Genomic DNA, 24,863 nt, shown 5'->3' with positions numbered 1-24,863 from the left:
TTTCCATCATCATTAATATAGTCTGTTCTAGAAAGTATGTACTGCCATGCCTATTACTATGCCTCTGAGGTCCACTGTTGTATATTGTCAGTAATTCCTTCCTTTTCTCTTTGAGTCATATGCATGGTATGTATATGCCACAATTCGTTTACCCATTCATCGAGTTGAACATTTGAGTTGTTTCTGATTTTTGGCTATTGTGAATAAAACGATAAACAGCTTTGCACATCTTTTGTTTCTTTGGGGGTTAAGTACTGAGGAATATAATTGCTGGGTAGTCAGGTTGGCATTTAATCTTACAAGGAATGGCCAGGCCTTTCTTAAAAGTGGTCGTACCGTTCTCTACTCCCGCCAACAATATAGGAGATGTTCAGCTGCTCTACCTCCTCCCTGACATTTGATGTTGTCGTTTCACTTTTAGCTGGTGTGATGTGGTGGCTACAATTTCCCCTACTGAAGTTGTGTGTATGCTGCCATTTTCTCCAATCACAACGTTTGCTTTAATTTCACAAGAGAAATGTTGGACTGCCTCTCTTCCCCTTCCCCTCACCCCAGGCTCCTCTAGTAGGGAGTGTTCCTGATGGAGGATGAGCTGTTGTGCTGAATGATGGCCAGTCTCCAGTGGCCGGGTACTTCCAGACTGTGCTTTCCTTGTACTGAATGGCCTCAGCATTTGCCAGAGCAGGCAGGTCGGAGCCTGCATCCTGTTTCTTTGTGGATCTCCCATCCCCTCCTTGGACTTCTCTGGTGGCTCAAAGGTAAAGAATCTTCTTCCTGAAATGCAGGAGAATGCCTGCCAATGCAGAAGACTCAGGCTCCATCCCTGAGTTGGGAATATTCCCTGGAGGAAGAAATGGCAACCCACTCCAGTATTCTTGCCTGGAGAATCCCATGGACAGAGGAGCCTGGTGAGCTCTTGTCCATGGGCTCACAGGAGTCTGACGCGACTTAGAGACTAAATCACCACTACCACCACCATCCCCTGCTTATGCTCACTTCCATTCTCAACGTACAGCATTCTGAGACCTAACTCTCCCTACCTTTGACTGTCACAGAGAAAAGATCAATAGAACAGATTAGTTGCAGAGTGTGGTCTTTGAACTGACCCCCGGGCATACATCCTAACTCTGCCGCTTACCAATTGTTTACTTTGGATTTAACATCAAGCCTTGTTTTCGTCATCTGCAAAGTGAAACATCTGATAACAGTAACTACCTGGAGTGTTAATATAAGAATAAAATAATAATAAGTGTTATTGTGGGAATAAAGTATGCAAAGTGCTTAGCCACAGATCGCACAGACTCAACTCTGCAGTCTATTATTAATATGATAGCGGCTAGAATACTGCTTCTTGTCACTTCCAGTGTCTGCTAACTTGGCTGTTTACCACTCTCTGCCCTTGCTTACTATCTGCTTTTATCTTTGTTCTTGTTATTCTATGTTCTTTTTGATGTACTTGTAGCCACATCAGGTCAGTGTGTAATTCAGACTTTGGGCTTCTCTTTTTCACTTATGAAACCAGTTTATAAAAGTGTGTTGTTGTTTGGTCGCTCAGTCTTGTCTGACTCTTTTGTGACCCCATGGACTGTAGCTCTCCAGGTTCCTCTGTCCATGGATTTTTCAGGTAAGAACACTGGAATGGGTTGCCATTTCTTTCTCAAGGGGATCTTCCAGGCCGGGGATCGAACCCACACCTCCTGCATTGCAGTTGTATTCTTTACCATGTAAATGAAAAGTGTGACCTCCTATCAAGTGGGCTTCCCTGGTGGCTCAGTGTTAAAAGAATCTGCCTGCAAAACAGGAGAGGCAGGAGATTCAGATTTGATCCCTGGGTCAAGAAGATCCCCTAGAGGAAATGGTAACCTGTTTACAGTATTCTTGTTACATAAAGCTCAGACTACAGTCTGTGAGGTCACAAAGAGTAGGACACGATTGAGTGACTGAGCACTTACTCCTGTCAAACAGGAAAAGACTGAGCAGATGCTCCTGGGTGGCCTATATATTGTTAAATTCTCCATAATCCTCAGTTGATTTTGAAGGGTGAAGAATCTGATTTCTCAGCTTGCTGATTTAGTGTCTGGAAGACCCTTGGGGAGACAGTACAAGATATGTCTCAGTTTTCCCACTGAGGAGTGAGGAAGTCAGGATATTTATCCACCAACATTTGCATGGTTGAGGGTCGCTCTAGGTTGAAGGTGTTACCTGCCTGGCCTGTCTTGCTTACCTTGCACACCAGCTGAACCATGTCTTTTGGATCCATACTCAGGCCAAGAGGAGCAGCAGTCCTGGTATGAGGAAAGTCTACTGGTGAGTCCAGGGATTTGCATCTGCTTTAGTATGTCTTTTAAAAAAACCATTTTTATTATCATTTTTGTTTTTATTTCTTTTTTTGTACACACTGCTATATTTATCTATTTATTTATACTTATTTTTTGACATGTACACACTGTTATCCCACTCCAGTATTCTTGCCTGAAGAATCCCATGGACAGAGGAGCCTGGCGGGCTACAGTCTGTGGGGTCGCAAGAGTCGGACACGACTCAGCAACTAAAACCACCACCACATACTGCTATATATATTTACCTATGTTTGGCTGTGCAGCCTCTTCATTGCTATGCATGGGCTTTCTCCAGCTGCAGAGAGCAGGGACTGCTCTCTTGTTGCAGAGCACAGATTCTAGGCACGTGGGCTTTGGTAGCTGCAGCACGTGGGCGCAGCTGCTGCCACTCGCTGGCTGTAGGGTACGTGGGCCTCCATGGTTGTGTACAGGGGCTCACTAGTCATGGCTCGTGGGCCCTAGAGTGTGCAGGCTTCAGTAGTTGTGGCACACAGGCTTAGTTTTTCTGTGGCATGTGGAATCTTCTCAGACTAGGGATCTTTGAACTTGTGTTCCAGGCATTGGCAGATGGATTCTTATCCACTGCGCCACCAAGGAAGCCCAGCTTCATTATGTCTCAAACACTAATGCACATTAATCACATTCCCCAAGTACAGAGGCTAATGTATGAAAAATAATAAAGCTGATTTATGAATATTTGGTTAGAAACATAACCATCAGAAATTCCAGCCTCTGTGTGATTTGACATGGCAGTCTCTCTTTTTGGTCATGTCCCAGGGGGAAGCCCAGGTTATCTTCACAGAGATTGTGGCTTTCAGAGGGGATGACTTGAGCTTCTTCACTAGTATCATTGAGCTTTGTAGACCAATGGCATCCATCCCCAAGATGGTATATCCCTCCATGGAGATGGGTGGAGACTCCTGCAAAACACTCCTTGGGTTTGGCTCTGTGTTTCCTTTTGTAGACATCTTGGTAACCATTCTCCTTTTCCTAATATACAATGTAATTCCTTAGCCATAAGCATTATATTTATAGTCATAATCCAATTACACTTTTTCCAGGTCACCTTAATTTGGATTTGAAGGTCACCAGTAATCTCTTAGTCACAGCTCCAGATGGCTGCTCTGATCCATTACTTTTGGATTCTTCCTCATTTTCTTACTAGAGGTTAAGTTTGACCTCAGTTATAGGAGATTATTTACAGTTAACTCCACAGAGCTTAGTGGAGTTTTCCTGATAAAATTTGGAGAGTTTTATAAGGAACCAATTGAATACCACTTTATTTAAAAAAATTTATTGCTCATTCTTAACATTCTGCTATAATGGAAAGAATGCCAGGATGTGTTAGGTTAAGAGCATGAAAGTGACAATATTCAACCACTTTTGACCTATAATATATCCATTTTATAAGGTTTGACTGACATGAAGACAGTAATCTCCCCTTTTAAAAAGTAAGTCAAGATGTCAGCATTGTAGCTGTAGAGCTTTTAGTAAATTCTTCCACCTCTTTGAGTCTAGCTACTTATCTGTAAAATGGGTTTGGCTATAAATCCAACAATGAGTCTTTGGCTTTATGAATCTTAAAGGGTGCAGGAAGGCTCCAGGATGTGGGTCACTGCTGCGGCTGCCACCAGAAACTTGTTTCAAGGATGTTTTTCCTTCTTGCTGATACCTCATTTTCTTATATCTACAAACTCATAAAGGAAGGGTTACTCCTAGGTCTACATTTATACATACTGGCTCTCCTCCATTCTCTGGTAACCCTTTTTAATTTCTTCCTTACTTGACAGTTTTGTCTTTCCCTTAAGACAGCTCTAGTCTGAGTTGTCTGTTCCCATGGCAGCCTTAAACAATATGGGGACTATCTCTGCTGTTTCTCTTTCCTTGACATCTTGCTCCTCCATCTACCCTACTATTGGAGCCCTGTGTGAGTGAGGATAACGTCTCAAGGGCCCTTGTGCCCTGTCATACCTCAGCTTCAACAATTCATCAGCCCCACTATGATCTGAAATCCATCACCCTCTTCACCAGCCCTTGTACCCTTCCTGTCTCCCTGCTCCATGCCAGCTCAGATTCTAGTTGCCATAATTATAGTTTCTCTCTTGCCTATACTTTGCACATTTCTCCTTTCTCCTTTTTATTCACTTGGCAAAAATCTAATGCTGATTACATTCACCCCTTTCTCACTTGTTGCCTGCACTTGTCCTGTTAAACACAGCTGGAGAAGACTCATGGTGGCTGATTTCCTTTGACTTTATAAACCAGGAAGCACTCATGAGTCCTTTGAGCTGCTGGGGAGTCGGATGGTTTCCCCAAATCCTTTTGCTCTCCTATTTTCTTAACAACCATTTCAGACCTTCTCCTCCTTTCTTCCTCATTCCCACTTGGAGCTGATATTCTTGCTTCTTGTTTCGTGAAGTAAAGAGAAGCCATCAGAACAGAACATCCCCATGCCTTCTGCATAACATTACCGACCTTTCATCTATCCACATGGTCTCTGCCTCATGCCTTTTACTCAGAAGGAAACTGTGAACCACCCCACCTTCTGAAATGGAGCATCATCCTTTCTTGCTTGCTCTGACAAGTCCTCCCTCTGCCCTGAATTTGCTTTTCTGTATCATATCCATGTGCTCTTATTTTTTTTCCCCCTTTAAAAGTGGAATTCTCTTGACTTGGGTCCTTCCAGCTGTCACCCCAATTTCTCCTCCAGTTTAAAGCAAAATTCAATAAAGAACCAAAGAAATTCACACATTTCTTTAGGTCACATCATTCCACAGTCTCCACCAGTTACTCCTGGCTTCTTTGTACCACATTTAGTTTTTAAAGAGCTGTTTCCTCTTGACCTATTTCATCTCAACACCAGAGATCACATCGCATGGGGAGTGGCTGCTTGGGAGTTTAAAATAGACGAAAAGAAGAGGAAACACAGCCAAATATTTAGAGAAAAGATGAAGCCATCCCATTCTGCCACCTTTGAAGAAGCGCTTGGATGTGCTCTCTCTGGCCCACGGCTAAGCTCAAGGCACATGAAGTCTATCTAACCAGGCTTGAAGGAAAACTTGGAGCCTGTTTGTTCTTTTAAATCTCCTTGGTTTGCAATTGTCAGATTCAATTTTGGAGGGAAGAGTTCAGAGCCTCATTGAAAGTTAAAAAAAAAAAAAAAGCGATGGGGGAACTCTAGTCAAATCTGGTAAATTATGTCAAAGTCTTTACTCTGTTGCGGTGACAGCAAAGAAGTATTTTTAGTCCCGATGGCTGAGGGGTAGCGCCTGTCACAGGGGCACCTGCGTGTTTATGCAGCCTGGCAGGGATGTCACACAAACTCTGCCTTGTATTTTGATGGCATGTTTTATTCCACGAGCAGACTTTGTGGAAGATATTCACTCTCCCAATGATGAGAGGAAAGCTTCATCTCCACACACTTAGGAGTCTCTCCTGCTTCAGTGCCCGTTCATCTCTGCCATGGGTCAGTCATGCCCTGGGTGCCTAAATTTTCACTTATCTAAGAAATGTTAATTGTGCTATATTCGCTCTGCTGTGCTTCTGACTAGTCAGAAGTTCAGGCCTAATGAGTTGTAGGTCTGTTTTCTTGCTGTGTTGTAAGGGAAGCTTGTTGTCGGGTTATTTTTGAAAACGTTGATAAATTACAGAGGGATTTCTGGAAAGGTGTTGGCAGTTTGGGGAGGTGTCATTTATCATATTTTTAAAATCTTCTTATAAAAAGAGGACAGTGAGGTAGCAAGACTGAAAACGCACAGACTATGTTTAGAATACGAGGTGACAGACGTGAATCCCTGTGCAAGTAGGACAGGAAGACCTTCCAGTGCCAACTGACCCGCCGGGTACCCACAACTGGCAGGAAAGGGAAACCATGGCATGATTGTTGCACATGCAGGAGAACAGGGAAGCCCCAGATGAGTCAATAGGTACTCAGTGGAAAGCTTAAAACCAGTAAGTTTCCTGCATGAAAAGTCTCCTTTATGAACCTTCGAGTTATGAACTTTATGTTCGCATGTCCAATTGCATAAGTTAGTTCACATGTCTGCATACATTGTCACGTGTGTACAACCTCTACAGGTGGTTGTGCTTTTTGTACTTTACTGTACAGTGCTGTGTAGAGTACAGTAGCATAGGCTCTTTATTTCAATCCGAGGATGTCCAGAGGCAAGTGGAAAGGCAGGGTGACGCAGCTGGTACTGTAAGATTAAAAATGTTTTCTTTATTTTTTTATATAGTATTTATATGGAAAGTATTGTGAACCTATCACAGTATAGTCCTATATAGCCGATTGTGTTAGTTGGGTACCCAGGGGAACTTTGTTGTGCTTCTGAACAGATTGTACCTAATGAATGTGCTCTTGGAATGGAACTCGTTTGTATACAGGGGAACTTAATGAATTACCTGGTGATATGTGTTCCTTCTTTATTCATTTATTTTTTAAAAATCTATTGGGTTTCCCTTGTGGTCCAATGGTTGGGAGTTCGCCTTGCAATGCAGGGGCCCCAGGATGAATCCCTGGTCCAGGAGGATCCCACATGGTGCAGAACGATTGAGCCTGTGTGCCACAGCCACTGAGCCTGAGCTTTAAGCCCACATGCCCTGGTTACTGAGCCAGCGTGACCTAGAGCCCATGTTTCTCAACAAGAGAAGGTACTGCAATGAGAAGAAACCTATGCACCACAATGGAGAGTAGACCCCACTCGCCGAAACTAGAAAGACCCCATGTGCTGTAATGAAGACCCAGCACTGCCAGAGATAACTAAATATATAGTAAAAAACCCAAACATGTATTGATTGTCCACACTCTGCCAGGTTCAATTTTAGGCACTAGAGAGGCCACACTGAACAAGGTGGGAAAGGCCTCTCTGATCCTCTACCCTTCGTTTTAATGTAGAGCTCATGTCCTAGAAGAGAAACAGAGAGACAAAGAAGATTATTCCAGAACTATTGGTGTGCTCATGACAACAAAGGAGGGTAATAGGAAGGAAATAGATAACAGGAATGAGGAAATGTTATTACAGACTGATTAGAAATCATATTCATATATACATAATAAAGGTACACAGATATTCTTTTGTTATTGAAGAGGTGACATTTGAGCAGGAAAGTGAGTCCTTGGGGGACCTAATTTGATAAATAGAATGACCAGGATAACCTTTGCTATGCTCTGAATGTCTGTATCCCCCCAGACTTCACATGTTGAAATCCTAAGCCCCTAAGATGATGCTATTAGGAGGTGGGGCCTTTGGGAAGTAGCAGGGCCTTTAATCTTGAAGGTGGAACCCTCCTGAACAGAATTAATGGTTTTATAAGAGAGCCTCAAGAGAGATCCCTAACCTCTTCTCCACTGCGAGACGCTGGCTTCTGAACTGGAAGAGGTTTCTCACAACAACGTCACCCAGAATGGCACCTTGATCTTGGGCTTCCCAACCTCCAGAACAAATCTCTGTTGTTGGTAAGCCACCCAGTATGTGGTATTCTGTTATAGAAGTTCCAACAGACTAAAATAACCATGTCAATTATCTGATGCAGTATTGAAAACTACTGCATAGGTTAATCATTCTGCTTTACAATGCTGACATGCAAATTTTTCCTTCATTTAATACCAAAGGCTGTCTCCATGCAAAATCATAATAATTTTAAAAAAGAAAGAAATTTGTATTTGGCTAGGCCAGGTCTTAGCTGTGGCATGTGGCATCTTTGACCTTTCTTTGCTGCAGGATGTGAACTCCTAGTTGTGGCATATGGGATATAGTTCCCTGACCAGGGATCAAACCCAGGCCCCTACACTGGGAGCATGGAGTCTCAGCCACTGGACTACCAGGGAAGTCCTGAGAATAAATAATTTTGATGACAGGACTACTCTAGGCCAAAGAAAAATATAATTTTTAAAGTGCATTATTTTTGACTGTGCTGGGTCTCTGTTGCTGTGTGTGGACTTTCTGGTTGTGGAGAGCAGGGTCTACTCTTTGTTGCCATGTGCGGGTTTTGCATTGTGGAGGCTTCTCTTATTGCAGAGCGTGGGTTCTCGGCTCTCAGGCTTCAGTAGCCGCCGCACATGAGCTCTGTCGTTGTGGCTCCCAGGCTCTAGAGCAGAGGCTCAGTAATCGTGTGGTACACAGGCTTAGTTGCTCCGTGGCATATGGGATCCTCCCGGACCAGAGATCAAACCTGTGTCCTCTGCATTGGCAGGTGGATTCTTAACAACTGAGCCACCAAGGAAGTCCCCAAAATGATATTTATTATTTCCAAAGCCAAAGATCCAGAGGGACGTCCAAGACTGGTGCCATGGTTCAGCCTTGTCCTCAGGAAGGCAGCTCTGCTCCCCTCAGTGTGTTGGTTGAGAGGGCTGCCATGGGTCTAGGCATCCACGTCTTACACAGACATGTCAGTGTGGGAAGGAGAAGCAAAGTCAACCTCTTCTCTTTTTTTTCACCTTTCTTTATTATCTTTTCATCTGTCTTTATTTTAAAAAGCATTTTATAGAAGTATACTATACATACAGAAGGGTTTCCTCAGCTGGTAAATAATCTGCCTGCAATGCAGGAGACCCCAGTTTGATTCCTGGGTCAGGCAGATTCCCTGGAGAAGGGATAAGCTACCCACCCCAGTATTCTTGGGCTTCCCTGGTGACTCAGATGGTAAAGAATCCTCCTGCAACATGGGAGACCTGGGTTCAATCCCTAGGTTGGGAAGATTCCCTGGAGGAGGGCATGGTAACCTACTCCAGTATTCTTGCCTGGAGAATCCCCATGGACAGAGGAACCCAATGGGCTGCAGTCTATGGGATCACAAAGATTCAAACACAACTGAGCAACTAAGCACATACATACAGAAAAGTGTACAAATTTTAAGTATGCATTCACTTGATATATTCTCACAAACTGATGCATTTGAGATCATCACCCAGATCAAGAAATAGAATATAATTAGACTCAAGAAGTCCCTCATAGGTTTATTTTCCATAACTAGCTTCTCCAAGTGTAACGAGTTGTATAATTTTTAATGTCTAACACCATAGATTAATTTTGCCTGTTTTGAACTTTCATCTAAATGGAATCTCATCTAATATATCCTGTGTTGGCTTCTTTTACTCATTATATTTGAGACAATCTCAGCCATTTTTTGTGTGTAGTTGCAAATTATTATCATTGCTTTACAGTATTTCATTGTCCATTTTACTGTTGATGAGCATTTGAATAGTAACTAGTTTGGGGTTACAGTGAAGATGTTACAATAAACATTCTAGTACATATCTATCTTTTAGTGATCATATGTGTGCTTTTTTGATATATATACATACATATATACATATATATGTGTATATATACAGTTTTATTTTTAATAGGGAGAGAAGTCTTTCCTGATGTTCTGTATCCAGTTTCACTTATTGGTGAATATTGGGTCATATGCCCATCTCCTATTTGTAGCAGAACCTGGAAAGGAAAATAGCCAGCAATGTGCTGTGTAAATGTTCAACAAGCAGCTCTCTGCAGGAGGATGAGGGAAGTGGCACCAGTGTGTAGCATTTGCGTTTCTTTGGTGTAAATACTCCCTCCGTGGGCAATGTCAAGGTACCAGTGTTACATCCACCAGCTTGCAAAGCAGTTCTCCTAAAACAGCTCCAGGATACCGCGAGCTTGCATCGTCAGTCTTTATGTTGAAGTTTGGCTGTCAGGGAAATGGAGGCAGGGAAAGGGCAGAGAATGTTGTTCTGTAGATGACTCGTGTTTTTCCATCAGTTGCATTTCCACCGTGGATAAATTAATATATCACCATTCTAAACCAAAGGTGGTTCTTGTTAAATTCTAATTATTGATAAAAATTGGCTTTTCAAGACAATAGACTATGCTTGATTATGCTGTGGTAATAAACAAACCCAAATTACAGCAGGTCAGCACATAGGGGCTTCTTTCCCACTCATGCCAAACCCACTGTAGGTCAAGGAACTCTTCGGGGCAACTGTTTCCAATGCAGTGATTTAGCAGCCTGGGCTGCTTCTGTGTTCTGACTCCTCATTTCAACAGTCAGTCTCCATGGTCACTGCTGAAGCAAAGAGAGAGAGAGACATGGCTTTATAGGAACTTCAGTCCAGAAGTGACTTATCACTTCCACTAATGGGTCATTGGTCAGAACTAATTACTTGGTCCCTCCCCACTGCAAGGGCAACTGGTGAATGTGGGGAAACATGTGGATATTTGATGTATGTAAATGTCACAGCCGCAGAGACCATTCAAGACATTTGTCATTTTGAAAGGGCTTATTTGAATTCATGTATGTGCATTTTCATCCTTTCATATATCTGAATTATCCTAGAAAAAACTGATGGTTTCACTCGAAGAATTATCCAGCGGTATTGTATTTTCTCAGAAACTAAAGAGGAAACTATTAAATTGTAACAGGATCAATCCCAATGAAGACTATTTTCTCTATATGAATTAATGGGTTTTTGTGTTGGACTCTATCTCCAGTATATGTAATGCTTATTTTGCAAACACCATAATGATAATTGATTTAGGCAAGAGTCAGCAGTGGATGCTAGCCACCAGGTTAAAAGTTGTTGAGCAAGGGACTATTCACATAGTCTTCAAAGTGTCACAAAGGGGAGAAGATACCATAAAAATAGAGAGATTTGGCAGAAGCTGCCTTTTCCAACTGATCAAATTTATTATTGCCAATAATGAGACAGACTGAAACCACAGTGCCCCTGAAGATGCATTAGGGAAGGATATCTAGGCAGTATTTCCCAGGTGGTGCAGTGGTAAAGAATCCACCTGCCAATACAAGAGATGCAGGTTGAATCCCTGGGTCAGGAAGATCCCCTGGAGTTGGAAATGGCGACCCACTCCAGTATTCTTTCCTGGAGAATGCCCTGGACAGAGGAGCCTGATGGGCTACAGTCCATGGGGTCTCAAAGAGTCAGAAGTGACTGAGCACCACCACCACCAATCATGAGGAAAAAAATTGGAAAAACTAAACTGAAGACTGTCCTTGAAAAATCTTGACTGTACAGCACAATTTTAAATTTAATTTTTATTTTATATTGGGTTATAGTTGATTTACAACGTTGCATTTAGATATACAGCAAAGTGATTCAGTTATACATATATTTATATCTATTCTTTTTCAGATTCTTTCCCCATATATAAGTTCATTGTATCATCTTCTTAGACTCCACATATAAGTGATCAGCTCAGTCTCTCAGTCATGTCTGACTCTTTGAGACCCCATGGACTGCAGCACACCAGGCTTCCCTGTACATCACCAGCTCCTGGAGCTTACTCAAACTCATGTCCATTGAGTTGATGATGCCATCCAACCACCTTATCCTCCTTTGTCTTCTTCTCCTCCTGCCTTCGATCTTGCCCACCATCAGGGTCTTTTCCAGTGAGTCGTTTCTTTGCATCAGGTGGCCAAAGTATTGCAGCTTCAGCTTCAGCATCAGTCCTTCCAATGAATATTCAAGGACTGATTTCCTTTATGATTGGCTGGTTTGATCTCTTTGCAGTCCGAGGGACTCTCAAGAGTCTTCTCCAACACCACAGTTCAAAAGCATCAGTTCTTCAGCACTCAGCTTTCCTTATGGTCCAACTCTCACATCCATACCTGACTACCAGAAAAACCATAGCTTTGACTAGATGGACTTTTGTTGGCAAAGTAATGTCTCTGCTTTTTAATATGCTGTCAATGTTTGTCATAGCTTTTTCTTCCAAGGAGCAAGAGTCTTTTAGTTTCATAGCTGCAGTCACCATCTGCAGTGATTTTGGAGCCCAAGAAAATAAATAAAGATGATAAGTGATATCATATGATATTTGTCTTTCTCTGACTTCCTTCACTTAGTATGATAATCCCTCAGTCTATCTGTGTTACTGCAAAGGGCATTGTTTCATTATGTTTTATGGCTGGGCAATATTCCATTGTGTATATGTACCACAGCGTTTTTTATCCATTCCTCTGTTGATGGACATTAGGTTGCTTCCATCTCTTGGCTATTGTCACTAGTGCTTCAGTGAACACTGGGGTGCATGTATCTTTTAAAATTATGACCTTTTCTAGGTATATGCCCAACAGTGTGATTGCTAGATTATATGGTAGTTCTGTTTTCAGTTTTTTAAGGAAGCTCCATACGATTTTCCTTAGAGTCTGCACGAATCTACATTCCTAGCAACAGTGTAGGAAAGTTTCCTTTTCTCCACACCTTCTCCAGCACTTATTGTTTGTAAACTTTTGATGATGGCCATTCTGATTGGTATAAGATGATACCTCTTAGTAGATTTAATTTGCATTTTTCTAATTATCAGCAATGTTGAGCTTCTTTTTGTAATGCTTCTTAACCATCTGTTTATCTTCTTTGGGAAAATGTCTATTTTACTCTTAAAATATCAATGTCAAGAAAGACAATATGTTGCCCTGGATTAAAGAAATCTTAACTCCTGATGACTAAATGTAGTCTGTGATACTGGATTGGATCCCGGGAAAATGAAGCTGTAAAGGATATTATTGGGAGAATTTGGAGACTTTGACAATAGACTATATATTAGATAATATTGTATTAATGTTGTTTCTTAAATGCAGTCAGTATATTATGGTCATGTGGGAGACTGATTTTGGCTTTATGAAAAATCTGCTGAATGCTTGTGAGTGAAGTGTCATATCTACAAGTAACTTTCAAATGTTTCCCGAAATATATATGCATATGTTTATACGTATACGTGCACATAAGTGCATATGTTTAAATGTGTATGTGCATGTAAGTATGTGTGTGTATAATTATGTGTACACAGAGACTACACACAGAAAGAGGCAGAGATGGGAATTCCTTCATGGATAAGTGGTTGGGATTCTGTGCTTCCACTGCCAAGGGTATGAGTTCGATCCCTGGGCAGGGAACTAACATCCACATGCAGTGCTATGTGGCCGGGTAAAAAAGAAAGAAAAGAAGACAGAAAGAGTCAGAGGAAGCAAATGTGGCAAAGTGTTAAGCTTCAAAGGCATGTGAAGGTTTTATGGACATGAATCTTCTACTCTGGCAACCTTTGTATGGTTTTGAAATGTTTCAGAATTTAAAAGTTGGGATAATACCATTCATCCCATTTCTCTGTAGTTTCACAACTCCATTTATTCTGTAAAATTTTGGTAAAATGTCAGTCTTTCGGGGATCAACTTCACTGTACTGTTTGGTCTATATTTGCCTAGTAATCAGGCAGGAATTGAGGTTCAGGAAGGGTTCTTAGTAATCACCACCCTGCCCTGGGGAGATACCTGGAACAAGGGAAAGAGCTGCCCTGAAGTGGAGAAGACCTTGTGTGTGTTTGGATTAATATGGCATCATGCCTGGCAGATGATGCTGTTTTTCCTGTGATAAGCAGTGGCATCAGGAAGAGTAAAGCTAACTTCCCTCTTTATCATTTCTGTTAGTTTAGAACAGCCTGTGTTATTACCCAAAATTGGGGGGAAAGTCTTTGTCTAACACTTCAGTGACACTAGTGATACTTCATATGCTTCATATGCTTACAGCAGTAAGGAAAACTTCTGAACATAATCTGCAGTGCTAAATGAATGAGCTGTCTCTTTAGAACAGGCCCTGTAATTTTGTGGGAAGAGTATCAGAGCCAGATCAGTTGATACAGATGATGAACTTCAGAAAGAAGCTGAACTCAGATAAATATGCATTTTCTCTAAACCATCAGAAACTTGAATTCTGGAACACTTTCTGGCCATTCCATCAGAATAGTTTGATGGATTTTAGGAGCAGTGTTGACACTTTGCATGTCTTTTATAAGTCTTAATTTGAATGGGAGAACAGCAGATCTGTGTGGGATAGTTTTGCTCAGGATCGAAAACAAGGGCCATTCTTCTGGTTGTTCCCAGAATGGTTTGTCGTTCAAACTAATCATTCAACCCTCAATACTGGAACTTCTGGTGTATAGCGTGGATAAATAAATGATAATGTTTTAAGGTGTTTCATTATGTTGTCATTGCCCTAAAAGTCTAGAATGAGCTTTTCCAAAAAAGTTTCCACTTTTCTCAATTTCTTTTCTTTTTTTTTTTTTTTCTGGAAAAAGCATTCTACTTTTTGAAATACAAAAAAAAAAAAAATCATTATTTTTGGCAAATATGCCTCATATGCATGGAACACTCTGGCTGCCACAGATAGTCCCTAAACCCACATGGAAAGGGCAACTACACTGGCTTAATTACAGATATTTAAATACCCTTCAGTGTAAGTCCTGGGGGCAAAATGAGGACAAAGGGACACTTTCCAGTAAGGTAGCAACTTATCATTATATAAAGCTGTATACTTACCTAAAAGTTTTTACTTGAGTAAATGATTCATCATTCCTAAAAGAAATCAACCCTGAATATTCACTGGAAGGACTGAAGCTGAAGCTCAATATTTTCGTCACCTGATGTGAAGAACTGACTGACTCATTGGAAAAGACACTGATGCTGGGAAAGATTGAAGACAAAAGAAGGCAAAAAGGGGTGGCGGAAGTTGAGATCATTCCATAGCATCACCGACTCAGTGGACATGAATTTGAGCAAACTCTAGGAGATAGTGTAGGACAGAGAAGCCTGGAGTGCTGCAGCCCACAGTGTCGCAGAGTTGGACACAACTTAGCTACTGAACAGCAACAAGATGGTTCATAGGCAGATGCTGAACAGAGAATGAAATAGTTATTATATATTATGATCTGAATGTAAACTTGGATATAGAACTTAAGAGAGTCTCCTAGTGTCCTAAAGGAGTATTACTCCACCATTGAAAAGAATGAAATAATGCCATTTGCAGCAATGTGGATGGACTTAGTGTCATACTGAGTGAAAAAAGTCAACAGAGAAGGAGAAATATAATATGACATCCCTTATATGTGGAATCTAAAAAAGAAACAATATAAATGAATTTACAAAACAGAGAGAGACTCAGCAAATGAACTTGTTTGCCAGGGAGAAGGGATAGTTAGGGACTTTGGGAAGGTCATGTACACACTGCTATATTTAAAATGGATAACCAACAAGGACCTATTGCAAAGTACATGGAACTCTGTTCAAGGTTATGTGGCAGCCAGGATGGAAGGGGACTTTGGGAGAGAATTTTGTTGTTGTTCAGTTGCTCGGTCATGTCCGACTCTGTGACCCCCTTGGAGATGTATATGTATGGCTGAGTCCCTTCACTGTTCACCTGAAATTATCACAACATTGTTAATCGGCTATACCCCAATACAAAATAAAAAGTTTTATGTATGGGGGAAAAATGACTGTAATGAAAAAATAATTTTTATAGAAATACATCTTTTTTTGTTGTTGTTAGCTGAATGGAAAGGAAGTCCAAAAGGGAGGTGATATATGTATGTATATGGCTGATTTATTTTGCTGTATAGTAGAAACTAACTCAGCATTGTAAAGCAACTATACTCCAATAAAAATTAATTTTAAAAAAGGTCATTGTCTCTGTGACCCCGCATTCTATCACCAGGCAACTAGTCGTCTTGCCTCCAGGGAATCATTCCCAACTGTGTTTGGGTAAACACTGTAACAGCACTACTCAGAGACTTAACAGAAGACCCTTTCATGGGACCAGGAGCGCTTCCTTTCTGGACTTTGAGCCATGAACATCATCTACCCTTGTTTAAAAGGTAGTGGATTACAGCAGGCTTTCTCAAAGTGAGGTCCATGTTCCAGGTGCATCACCGTCACCTGAGAGGTTGTGGGGGTGGTGGTTTAGTTGCTGTCGTGTCCGACTCTTGCAACTCCAGAGACTGTAGCCCGCCAGGCTCCTCTGTCCATGGGATTCTCCAGGCAAGAATACTGGAGTGGGTTGCCATCTCCTTCTCCAGGGGATCTTCCTGAACCAGGGATGGAACCCGGGTCTCCAGCATTGCAGGTAGATTCTTTACCTTCTGAGCTATGAGGGAAGTCCTGGGAGGTTGTAAGAGATGCTAATTCATGGGCCTCACTTACTGATTCAGAATCCCAGGGGGCAGGGCTAGGGAATGTGTTTTAACAAGCTCTCCCGGTAATTCTGTGAAGTCTAGCAACCTTAGATTTCCTATAGGTGTGAGGCAACAGTCAACCTCATAGCTGCCTGCTTCTCCAAAGATAAGCATGGTAATCTGTTCACCCAGGAGTAGAAGTTGTTTCCTGAAATGCAAATGGCTGAATATTTATCTGTAAGCTGTGATTAGAAATCAGTTCTTACAAACCTAAATGTGCTACAGAGCAATTTCCTTGAAACACAGTGTTATCAGATGTTTAGCCGTGAAACGACAGTAAAACAAAGAAGCAGAGCTAGGTTCTGCAGCATCTTGTGTAACTCCTCCTCTCTTTAGATCCCCAGCCCCAGCCCCCTGGATTTCCCTGTTATACTGTAGGATGCAATATTAAGTGAAATCTTCCCCATTTGAATTTTTTTCCTACAATGGATGCTTACCTGCTTTCTCCTTAAGAATTCTTAGGCACTCAACAAAGATGACATGTGTGTAGCTCCTCAAGGGACTGTATTGTAACTGGAGTCACAAAGGGTTTGGCCCCTTTGGAAAGCAGGCCTAGCTCAAATTCTGTGAGTGCTGGGACCTGTTTCTTGGTTGGAAAATGCTGCCTTTCTTTTCCTTAGATGTGGTCTCCAGGCAAAAGACAAAACATTTCATAGAGAAGGGAGCCTGCGAACCTGACGCTGGACATGTCTTGTCCTTATTAGGGCATGGTTTCATTCTGTGTGGATAGAGCATATTTGATTTTGATAAACTATCTTTCTTTTAATTCCCCCAAATTCAGAGGTGTGTTGGAAAATGTTTAGCAAGCTACTCTCCTGACAAGGAGACCCTGAATTGTAACTTAAGCTGATTTTTGTGATATACATTCTCTCACCAAGGGGCCAATTTCCAGCTGGCAGAGGGTGATGTCACTGGAGTGGAGCTGGGACCACAGGCTGTCACTATCTTGTGCCAGCTGGCCTCAGCACACCCCTTCTCCAAGGCTCCCTTTCCAGCGCTCCCTGAGACTGCAGAGGAGAGGAATTGACCTTGCCCTTGGTGGACATGGACTGGAGGTAGGAATTGCAGATGCCCAGGCTTGGCGTGTGGGGAGGAAGATAGATCTAGTGGTCTTCAGGAGATGAGAAAATAGCCTCTGCCTTTCAATGCTGTGTTGACCCCAGTGTTGGCAAGCTATAAAACGCTAGATTCTATGCTTCCATTAATAGCATGATGAGTTCACCACAAAGCATGGGGCTAGGAAGGACATCACACCTCAGGCTGTTGGATAAATGACTCAGCAACACCCTTTTTCCCCACCTAAGGCTGCCCCCAGAGCCAGAGGCATGCGTGCACGTACTTCCTTGTCCCAGAAAGCTATTGCCTGCCTTTGCTCTCCTATGAAAGTATAAAAGAGGCTGCATCCTAGTAAGACTGTGAAGAAGCTCCCAGAGCATCAGAGCTTTGAAGCAAACTCCTCGTCTTCAAATAATCCTGTTATTTATAGACCAAGTACAGCCAATATCCATATTTACTCTAGTTAGTACCTGAGTTCAGTGTTTGATTATTCTTATCGCCATTGGGCTTAGAGCCTAAAAAGACTGTGGTAAGAGCGTTATGCCCTATAAGGTAATAAAAAGGAGGTACATTTTATCTGGGGAACTGACTTATTTATTACTATCAAGGTATTTGGAGAGAAGAGGAAAGGAATTCAAATAAAAGCTTAAACAAGGACTGCATGAAGATGCTCTTAGAAGACAGAGAATGTGGAAGGTTTGTTTTTATTAATTTACACTGTTCTCAAAATCAGGCCATTTTACGAGGGACATAGCCTAAGGATTCAGATCCATGTTAAGGATGACAAAACCCTCCATTCTATCTCAGGATCTCTCAACTCCAGTATTTCCTTTCAAAAGTCACAATTTCCCAAGTAGAATCAGAGAAGAGAACAGAGCTATGAAAACCTTCTAAAACACCAAGTTGAGTGCAATCTAATAAAAGATCCAAGAGGGAAAAACACCCTACATTTAGATTTGGCGCAATTGAACATATGGTTTCTTTTTGTATTCTCATGTTTTGTTTTTATCCTGTCTTTGATAAAGCAGTATCACTGGTTGTAATGGTCACAAAGGTTCTTACTGTACTTTAGCTTGAAGGGGTTTTTAAATTTTTAAGGGTTGAAATAAAACTCCTTGACAGGTATGGAATGTGTCTGGTAGGTTTTGTTGTTTTATTTTGTCTTCCCTGTTGTCTTCATTTGGGTTCTGCCAGATGCAGACCTTGAGAGAAGATTCTAATGCAAGCATAATTTCTTGGGAAAATAAATCCAGGAAACACCTGGGCGAGTAGAGGTGAAATGGGGAAGGGAAAGAGTTCAATGAGGAATGTTATCAAGGGAGTTGGCCTTGTGGATGACTGGTGCTCAGCTCTGCCGGGGAACTCTGTGACACATGGTAACCTGCAGCTTTGAACTGTCCCCAGTGAGAGTCAAGACAACTGGTGAACTAATTCAGCTCACTTCCAGCCACTGGTTCAAGGAGCTTCCAGGGTCATTGACTATCTGACAAGACCACCCTGTCTTACAAAAGGCTCAGTAAGTTCCAGTAGCATGATAGGCACTCACCAGGCAGAAAGTATAGGTGTTTGCAGTAAGGAGCTTCACTCTGTAATCAGGACATTGTTTAATGCTGCATTGTCCAAAAAGTTTATTCTGAGACACCCATGTGAGTTACACATGTCATTTAACATTTTCCAGGAGCCACTTTAAGTAAAAAGACATAGGTGAAGATCAGTTCAGTTCAATTCAGTAGCTCAGTTGTGTCTGACTCTTTGCGACCCCCTGAAGCACAGCACAACAGTCCTCTGTGTCCATCACCAAACCCGGAGTTCACTCAGGCTCACGTCCATCGAGTCAGTGATGCCATCAAGCCATTTCATCCTCTGTGATCCCCTTCTCCTCCTGCCCCCAATCTGTCCCAGCATCAGAGTCTTTTCCAATGAGTCAACACTTCACATGAGGTGGCCAAAGTACTGGAGTCTCAGCTTCAGAAACATTCCTTCCAAAGAAATCCCAGGGCTGATCTCCTTCAGAATGGACTGGTTGGATCTCCTTGCAATCCAAGGGACTCTCAAGAGTCTTCTCCAACACCACAGTTCAAAAGCATCAATTCTTCGGTGCTCAGCTTTCTTCACAGTCCAACTCTCACATCCATACATGACTACTGGAAAAACCACAGCCTTGACTAGATGGACCTTTGTTGGCAAAGTAATGTCTCTGCTTTTCAATATGCTATCTAGGTTGGTTGTAACTTTTCTTCCAAGGAGTAAGCGTCTTTTAATTTCATGGCTGCAGTCACCATCTGCAGTGATTTTGGAGCCCCCAAAAATAAAGTCTGACACTGTTTCCGCATCTATTTCCCATGAAATGATGGGACCAGATGCCGTGATCTTCGTTTTCTGAATGTTGAGCTTTAAGCCAACTTTTTCACTCTCCTCTTTCACTTTCATCAAGAGGCTTTTCAGTTCCTCTTCACTTTCTGCCATAAGGGTCATCTGCATATCTGAGGTTATTGATATTTCTCCTGGCAATCTTAATTCCAGCCTGTGCTTCCTCCAGCCCAGCGTTTCTCATGATGTACTCTGCATAGAAGTTAAATAAGCAGGGTGACAATATACAGCCTTGACGTACTCATTTTCCTACTTGGAACCAGTCTGTTGTTCCATGTTCAGTTCTAACTGTTGCTTCCTGACCTGCATACAGATTTCTCAAGAGGCAGGCTAGGTGGTCTGGTATTGCCATCTCTTTCAGAATTTTTCACAGTTTATTGTGATCCACACAGTCAAAGGCTTTGGCATAGTCAAGAAAGCAGAAATAGATGTTTTTCTGGAACTCTCTTGCTCTTTCCATGATCCAACAGATGTTGGCAATTTGATGTCTGGTTCCTCTGCCTTTTCTAAAACCAGCTTGAACATCTGGAAGTTCACGGTTCATGTATTGCTGAAGCCTGGATTGGAGAATTTTGAGCATTACTTTACTAGCGTGTGAAATGAGTGCAATTGTGCGGTAGTTTGAGCGTTCTTTGGCATTGCCTTTCTCAGGTATTGGGATGAAAACTGACCTTTTCCAGTCCTGTGGCCACTGCTGAGTTTTCCAAATTTGCTGGCATACTGAGTGCGACACTTTCATAGCATCATCTTTCAGGATTTGAAAGAGCTCAACTGGAATTCCATCACCTCCACTAGCTTTGTTCGTAGTGATGCTTTCTAAGGCCTACTTGACTTCACATTCCAGGATGTCTGGCTCTAGGTGAGTGGTTACACCATCATGATTATCTGGGTCATGAACATCTTTTTTGTACAATTCTTCTCTGTCTTGCCACCTCTTCTTAATATCTTCTGTTTCTGTTATGTCCATACCATTTCTCTCCTTTATCGAGCCCATCTTTGCATGAAATGTTCCCTTGGTATCTCTAATTTTTGAAGAGATCTCTAGTCTTTCCCATTCTGTTTTTTTCTTCTAATTCTTCACACTGATCACTGAGGAAGGCTTTCTTATCTCTTCTTGCTATTCTTTGGAACTCTCTATTCAGATATTTATATCTTTCCTTTTCTCCTTTGCTTTTCACTTCTCTTCTTTTCACAGCTATTTGTAAGGCCTCCCCAGACAGCCATTTTGCTTTCTTGCATTTCTTTTCCATGGGGATGGTCTTGATCCCTGTCTTCTGTACAATGTCACGAACCTCAGTCTGTAGTTCATCAGGTACTCTATCTATCAGATCTAGGCCCTTAAATCTATTTCTCACTTCCACTGTATAATCATAAGGGATTTGATTTAGGTCATACCTGAATGGTCTAGTGGTTTTCCCTACTTTCTTCAATTTAAGTCTGAATTTGGCATTAAGGAGTTCATGACCTGAGCCACAGTCAGCTCCTGGTCTTGTTTTTGTTGACTATATAGAGCTTCTCCATCTTTGGCTGCAGAGAATATAATCAATCTGATTATGGTGTTGGCCATCTGGTGATGTCCATGTGTAGAGTCTTCTCTTGTGTTGTTGGAAGAGGGTGTTTGCTATGACCAGTGCATTTTCTTGGCAAAACTCTATTAGTCTTTACCCTGCTTCATTCCATATTCCAAGGCCAAATTTGCCTGTTACTCCAGGTATTTCTTAACTTCCTACTTTTTCATTCCAGTCTCCTATAATAAAAACGACATCTTTTTTGGGTGTTAGTTCTAAAAGGTCTTGTACGTCTTCATAGAACCGTTCAAGTTCAGCTTCTTCAGCATTACTGGTTGGGGCATAGACTTGGATTACTGTGATATTGAATGGTTTGCCTTGGAAATGAACAGAGATCATTCTGTCGTTTTTGAGATTGCATCCAAGTACTGAATTTCAGACTCTTTTTGACCGTGATGGCTACTCCATTTCTTCTGAGGGATTCCTGCCCGCAGTGGTAGATATAATGGTCATCTGAGTTAAATTCACCCATTCCAGTCCATTTTGGTTCGCTGATTCCTAGACTGTCGACGTTCACTCTTGCCATCTCTTGTTTGACCACTTCCAATTTGCCTTGATTCATGGACCTGACATTCCAGGTTCCTATGCAATATTGCTCTTTACAGCTTCGGACCTTGCTTCTATCACCAGTCACATCCACAGCTGGGTATTGTTTTTGCTTTGGCTCCATCCCTTCATTCTTTCTGGAGTTATTTCTCCACTGATCTCCAGTAGCATATTGGGCACCTACTGACCTGGGGAGTTCCTCATTCAGTATCCTATTATTTTGCCTTTTCCTACTGTTCATGGGGTTCTCAAGGCAAGAATACTGAAGTTGTTTGCCATTCCCTTCTCCAGTGGACCAGATTCTGTCAGACCTCTCCACCATGACCCGCCCATCTTGGGTTGCCCCACGGGCATGGCTTAGTTTCATTGAGTTAGACAAGGCTGTGGTTCTAGGGTGATTAGATTGACTAGTTTTCTGTGAGTATGGTTTCAGTGTGTCTGCCCTCTGATGCCCTCATGAAGATAATCTTAATTAATCTGAATATGTAAATTGATGTTAATACTGTTGCTTTTAAGATATATTAATATCTGTTTTTAAGGTATATGCAAGATATCATCATGAAAACATGTATATAGTATAAAAATTATTGAATCCTTTTTGCCCAAATCTTTGATGTTTGGTGTACATTTTACCTCAAATTGCACATCTCTCATCTCATTTCTAATTGGCTACTTTGCCAAGGGCTCAATAGTCATATGGAGCTGGTGGCTACTGTATCTGGCCATCCCGGGAGCATGTCAATTGCTCTGAGCAATGCCTCAAATCAATTCCAGCCAGTAAGGAAAGGAGCCACACATATACTTCCAATATTGAGTCCAACTTGTGCTTCACTGTCTCTACTAGATTATATTCCTCTGATTTCTCAAGATAGAAAAGCTGGGAAATCCTGCCTTCTGCTTATTCTGCAGAATGATTTTTGATTATTGAGATTTTAAAAAAATTTTTAGCATTTTTAATGTCTTTGTAAATGCACTGCTATTGGGTTTTTTGTTATTTTTTTATTTTTATTACAGTTGCTTTAGGTTGTTAGGTTAGTTTCTGCTGTTTATGTTAATAGATCAGTATAGGGTTTTACTAGTGAAAAATAGATCCTTGTTTAACTTGTTTTTTCCCTCCACGCACAAAATCTTTATTGAAAACTTTTTTTTTTTTTTTTTTTGATCAGGCATAGTTATAGACCCTGGGACCCTTCAGTGAAGACACAATGTCCTGGCTTATATTTTGCTGAGGAAGGCAGACAAACAGAATACCATGTAAATAAGAAGTGCCATGAAGAACAGGTTCTTTAAAAACGTTAAACTTTATTTTTCTAGAGCAGTTGTAGGTTCACAGTTAATAGGAAGGTACAGAGATTCCCCACATAAGCCGTCCCTCATACACGCACAGACTCCCCTTTATCAAGAGCCCCACCAGAGTGCTACCTCTGTTACAGTTGATGAGCCTGCATTAATATATCACAGTCACCCAAAATCCATAGTTTCCTGGGAAGAATAGGTTCTTAGCAACTGGTTTTTGCATCTTGCTACTAGGCTTTATATTACTTTAATCAGATGCCCTGTGTAATAAGTTGGATAGTGATTATTTAAAATCCTCTTAAAAAAAGGATTTTGCATTTTTCAGAATTTTTTACCTCATGGTTCCTTTAATTAGAGGGAGATTTGATTTAGATTCTTTGAACTAATTTACAGGGGACTTCTAGGGATTTACCTATGCTGTAAAATAAGTTGTGTAAGGCCTAGGAGGATATGTACACGACAGTATTTGGCATCCTTGGGTGCCTAATTTATGAACAGTTCAAACATCCTGCTTCTGCACGGGCTGTCAGATACACAGCTGAGTCGCTGCTTGTGCCATCATTCTGGCATAAATCTTATAGATCTTTGAAGAATAGCAGTCAGCAGGGCAGGTCAGACTTCCCATTTCCATATTTTCAGTTGAACCCTAGGAGGTATTTATTTGAGCTACAAGTGTGAACAAGGCTATGATTTCTCTATTAATTAAGGTTGTTTTATTCATTGGATGAGATGTGGAAGCATTTAATTATTTAAAGACATGGTGTTTTCAAAGCTTAATTGACTTTTGAGGGTTGAGACACTAAAAGAAAAATGTTAACTTGAAGCAATGGCACTTGCAAAGATTTTACTGCAGTGATTACATACGCAGGATATTTCTAGAGTTATATTAGGCTACAAAAACTTTCAGTTTTAAGTGACTGAGAATAATAGTGTTTTATTTCATAATAATTTCTTCTAATGGGTCTGGGTATTTCATGTGGCTGTTGGAATAATTTTAATGTAACTGTGATGGAAAAGAGTAGATTTACTTTTTAAGCATCTTTAACACATCAGATTGCGTCAGTTGATTCAATACTTAAGATCTTGTTTGGTTTTCACCGATTTAATTTTCTGAGCTAGATTGCATCCTAAAACTTAAGCAATTTTGCAGTAGACAAAGGTGGCTATTATGCTCTTTTCTATATATCTTACTCCCTAATATTTTGATGGTCGTAAGCAAATTAGAGGCTTAACTTTATGCTGGCTATTGTAAGCAAAAAGAAACTCCTTGGAAAGAGAGTGGGGCTAAGAATTGACAAACATTTTTAGCCTTGGGCTTTGTCAACAGGAGCTAAGGGTGTACTCAGGGGAGCTTAGACTGGGGTCCCCAGAAGCAAAGACTGAGTGGGGGTTTCTTGTGCCAGTGACTTACTGAGGGAATGTTCTCCAGAGAAAGTTGGAAGCTGGCGACGGAAACGGTATAGGGCAGGAGAAGGATTTAAGCAAAAAGCGAGGGTTCAGGTGGAACCTAGCAGCAGGTTGATTTCACTGGGCTTCGATGCTTAAATATCATCAGAGAATTGTTCCACCTCAAGACAGAGGGCCAGGTTGTTGTGTTCCTGTACCAGTCAGTCAGTGGCAGTGGACTGTCTCTGCTACCAGAGTCAAGTGTGGCGGCTCACCACTCAAAAGCCAATAAATTAGTCTCTGGATGT

Source organism: Capricornis sumatraensis, chromosome 15 (assembly GCF_032405125.1).
Source record: "Capricornis sumatraensis isolate serow.1 chromosome 15, serow.2, whole genome shotgun sequence".
Taxonomy (NCBI): domain Eukaryota; kingdom Metazoa; phylum Chordata; class Mammalia; order Artiodactyla; family Bovidae; genus Capricornis; species Capricornis sumatraensis.
This window is presented reverse-complemented; position numbering follows the sequence as displayed.